The 4,942-nt window shown below is 41.5% G+C and overlaps 1 non-coding gene across 1 annotated transcript; it reads right to left on the bottom strand.

Moving 5' to 3' along the window:
• Positions 1-844: 844 nt before the first annotated feature.
• LOC116275487 lies at positions 845-948 on the bottom strand. The gene has a single exon (XR_004184620.1). It is a non-coding gene; the product is annotated as a U6 spliceosomal RNA (small nuclear RNA).
• Positions 949-4,942: the final 3,994 nt, after the last annotated feature.

The raw sequence follows: 4,942 nt of genomic DNA, 5'->3' as shown, positions 1-4,942 counted from the left end.
TGATGGATTTAGATTAGAATTGATACTTAGGGTTTAAGTCTGTCACTGTATTACTTATTTTCTGTTTCTCATTTCCTTTTCCTTTCCTTCCTGTAGATTACCTCAGCATTTTCTAGAATTCCATTCTACTTTATTCATGTATTTAAAAATCACATCACCTTGTATTGTCCTTGTGTACATATATATGCACACACACATATACATATATATAGATGTAACTTATCATAGCCTCCTCATATAAAAATTGTACCACTTTGAGTGAAGTATTGAATGTTTACTTCCATTCAGGCACCTTGACACTTTCTACTTTTTAAATAAAAAGTTCCTAAGTATTTTACATTGAGCACTGCATCATATGGTGTTAGGTTTGCTTCAGCCATCAAATATGATTTAAGAAACTCTTGAGAAGGTGAGTCTATTGCTTTTACCTCTATTTTCACCCAATGTGTCAGTCTAAGACTGCCATAACAACATACCACAGGCTGGCAGCTTAAACAACAGAAATGGATTTTCGCACAGTTCTGTGGGTCAGAAGTCCAAGATTAAGGTGCCAACAGGAGCGTTTCTCGCAAGTCTCTCTTCTCAGGGTGCAGATGGCTGCCTTCTTGCTGTGTCCTCACATGGTCTTTTCTCTATGCAAGTGTGTCGCTGGTATCTCTTCCTTTTCTTATAAGAACGACAGTACTCCTGGATTAGGGCTCCACCCTCATGACCCCATTTTAACTAACAACCCGTTTACAGGCCCTATCAAGAAATATAGTCACATCGGGGGCTGGAGTTTCAATATATGAATTTTAGAGGAATTCAGTTCAGTCCAGATTGCTTTTTTCCTTTCAGAAAAAAAAAAAAAATTAAACAATTCACGAATTTCTGTGCCATCCTTGTGCAGGGGCCATGTTAATTTTCTCTGAATCATTTCAATTTTAGTCTAAATGTTGCCAAAGTCATCCTGCCAATAGCTTTTGAATACTTAAATTAACTGTTATTGACTGAGTCTCTTTCTCACCATAGAACTTGGAATTTAGAAATTTTTAATGATATAGACTCATTTTCAAAAGCAAGTTTTAACGTCTCTTCATCTCAGTTGACAGGACCTCAACATACCCCTAAAGTATTATATGTTTACCAGTGTATTGGGGCAATTGGTGACATTTGAATTAGTCTGTAAATTAGATAATAGTATTATAGCAACATTCAACTTCCTGAATTTAGTCATTTTACTTAAGTTATATAAGAAAACAACCTTTTTATTGGGAGATATATGAGGAAATTATTTAGGGGTGGGTCAATATATCTGTAAATTACCCTCAAATGATGAAATCCTAACGTAATTAAATGCCTATGCATGTATCTACACATATATGTAAAGAGAGAAAGAGAGACATGAAACATGTTTTATGAGACAATGTGACAAAATATTCATGATTGATACATCTAGCTGAAGGAGGTATGTGAGTTCATTTTATTATACCTGCATGTGTAAGTTTGAAATGTTTTCAAAATTAACAGTTTGAAACGTACACATTAAAGAACAAAAAACCAATAGATGCTGGTGAGGCTGTGGAGAAATAGGAACGCTTTTAGACTGTTGGTAGGAATATAAATTAGTTCAACTATTGTGGAAGACCATATGGCTATTCCTCAAGGATCTAGAACCAGAAATACCATTTGACTTAGCAATCCCATTCTGGGTATATACCCCAAAAAATGTAAGTCATTCTACTACAAAGACCCGTGCACACTTATGTTTACTGCAGCGCTATTCACAATAGCAAGGACATACAATCAACCCAAATGCCCATCAATGATAGACTGCATAAAGAAAATGTGGCACGTATACACCATGGAATACTATGCAGCCATAGAATGGAAAGAGATCATGTCCTTTGCAGGGACATGAATGAAGTTGGAAGCCATCATCCTCAGCAAACTAACACAGGAACAGGAAACCAAACACCACACGTTCTCACTCATAAGTGGGAGTTGAACATTGAGAACACATGGACACAGAGGGTGGAACAACACATATAAGGAGCTGTTGAGGGTGGGGAGTGAGGGGAGGGAACTTAGAGGACAGGTCAACTGGTGCAGCAAACCACCACAGCACCCATATACCTATATAACAAACCTTCACATTCTGCACATGTATCCCAGTTTTGTTTTGTGTTGTTTTGTATTTTTAGAAGAAATAAAGAAAAAAAAGCAGTACAAAACTTAACTTAAAAATTTGCATAAATTGGTGATTACAATTATGATACATGATTACAACAGAGTATTATGAGGGCCATAGTAGAGGGAAACAGAAAGTTAGAAACATGAAAGTAAAAGATTCAAGATTTTTCAGAATATCACTTTTTTTTTTTTTTTTTTGAGACAGGGTCTCACTTTGTCACCCAGGCTGGAGTGCAACGGTGCGATATCATCTCACTGCAGCCTCGACCTCCAGGGCTCAAGTGATTCTTCTGCCTCAGCCCTCCAAGTAACTGGGACTACAGGCACGCACCACCACGCCTGGCTAATTTTTTTTGTACTTTTTATCAAGAAAGGGTTTTGCTATGTTGCCCAGGCTGGTGTCAGACTCCTGAGCTCAAGTGATCTACCTGCCTCAGCCTCCAAAGTGCTGAGATTAAAGGTGTGAGCCACTGTGCCAGGCCCAGAATATAACTTTTTAAGTTCTGATTGGAGACTGTGGTTCTTAGCCAAGATGGCTAATCCCATACTCAGTGTACATAGCCATTGAAAAAATTTGACTGTTAAAATAGCTTCAGTTTGGAATGTGTTCTGCAGCCCTATAATAACACATCCTTTTATTCCCTGAACCAAAGACTTACCCTTGATTGAGCTTACTTCTGCTAGCAGCAAAAGAATCAGACATCTGTGGTCCCTGAGTCCAAGTATCACAGGCATCTTTATCAGTGGGGAGTAGCCATTAGGAGAGCCCTTGGCAAGATCATCAGGACGAGGGTAACTCTGCCTTTAGTCTCAGCTCCAATTATCTTCCGTACCTCCCTTCTGTAGCCCCTCTGCTTTGTTTAGCATCTACAGGATGAGAACAGCAGCATCTACACCCTGGGGTAGGGGAAATCACACACCTTTCTCTACGTTCTCACACACAACACCCGTAACGCCACATGTGAGGGTTCTTTCCACACTGATGAATTCTCCAAAGCCAGGTGGCTGCCACAGTTCTATTCAATTCTGACACTCTCTACCTGAAGTTAGCAGCAGACCTATAAGCTAAGGGCTTAGACCCTAGGTCTGCCCCCTTTATGGATGCCAATCATCCACTGTACTTCTGACCGACAGACTGTAAATTGGGGGTTCCCATGACCTTTTAGGGTTCCATATTTGCTAGAATGGCTGAAAAACCCAGGGAAACACTCTTCTTATGTTTACAGGTTTACCATAAAGAATATTATAAAGCAGCAGTCCCCAACCTTTTTGGCCACCAGGAACCAGTTTCATGGGAAACAATTTTTCCGCAGACTAGGGTGGTGGGGGGGTGGTTTTGGGACAATTCAAGTATATTACATTTCTTGTGCACTTTATTTCTATTGTCATTACATTGTAATATATAACGAAATAATGATACAACTCACCGTAATGTAGAGTCAGTGGGAGCCCTGAGCTTGTTTTCCTGCAACTAGACGGTCCTATCTGGGGGTGATGGGAGACAGTGACAGATCATCAGGCATTAGATTTTCATGAGGAGCGGGCAACCTGGATCCCTCGTGTGCGTGGTTCACAGTAGGGCTCACGCTCCTATGAGAATCTAATGCTGCCACTGATCTGAAGGAGGCAGAGCTCAGGGGGTAATGCAAGTGATAGGGAGTGGCTGTAAATACACACGAAGCTTTGCCAGCCACTCACCTCCTGCTGTGCAGCCTGGTTCCCAACAGGCCACAGATTGGTACAGGTCTGTGGCCAGGGGGTTGGGACCCCTGTTATAAAGGACGCAAATGAACAGTCACGTGGGGAATATGCAGGTTGAGGTCTGAAGGGTCCTGAGTGCAGTAGTGGGGGTGTGCCACGCTCCTGGCACCTGAAGACATTCACTAACGTGGAAGCTCAGCAAACACAGTTATTAAGAGATTTTATAGAGGTTGATTACCAGCGCTCCCACCTCCTTTCACAGAGGCAGGTGGGTAAGGCTGAAAGTTCCCACCCTCTACTGGCATGGTCTTTCCGTGCCCACCCCATCTGCGGCTGTCTCAGGACCCAGCCTAGCTTACTTTGTTAGCAGGCACTCAGGTGTGATGGGAAGAGGCTCTTGACCAACACCAAAGACAGCCCTGACACTCAGGAAAGGCATTTGGGGGCTGTGTGCTAGGAATGGGGGACAAAGCCCAATTTATTTAAAATAAATGTTTTTAATTTAAAAATTGTTTCAGAATTTTTTTTTTTTTTTTACTTTTAAAAGCTGTTTAACTTTTTTTTTTTTTTTTTTTAAATGAAATAGATTTCTTATCATTCCACAGGGTGGTAGAGAGCAAATCCAGGATGGCACACGAGGGCTTAACCCTAACCCCAACCCCTAACAGGAAAGACCTGTGCTTCTCAAGGGGCAGGGACTGAGGAGAGAAAGGGGCCCTTCAAGATGGGGTAGTGCACAATTTCTGGGCATTGACTGCACCTGAAGATGTGCTCAGAAAACCACTCTTCCAACAAGGAAGCAAATACAAGTACTTTAAGCAGTAAAAGGAAAGTTAACAAGATTTTTGAGTTAAAAAAAGAGATTTTTACCCTCGAAGTGAGCTGAGTCCCAGATGCGCTGGGCTGTGAGCTCGCCTGCCTCTGACACTGGTGGGTCTTCAGGGAAGCCGGGGAGAAACTGTATTAGTCCGTTTTCACCGCGTTGGTAAAGACATACCCGAGACTGGGTAATTTATAAAGAAAAAGAGGTTTAGTGGACTCACAGTTCCACGTGGCTGGGGAGGCCTCA

This window comes from Papio anubis, chromosome 6 (genome assembly GCF_008728515.1).
Source record: "Papio anubis isolate 15944 chromosome 6, Panubis1.0, whole genome shotgun sequence".
Lineage (NCBI taxonomy): Eukaryota > Metazoa > Chordata > Mammalia > Primates > Cercopithecidae > Papio > Papio anubis.
Note: the sequence above shows the minus strand (reverse complement) of the source record. Positions and strands in the feature narration are given on the sequence as shown.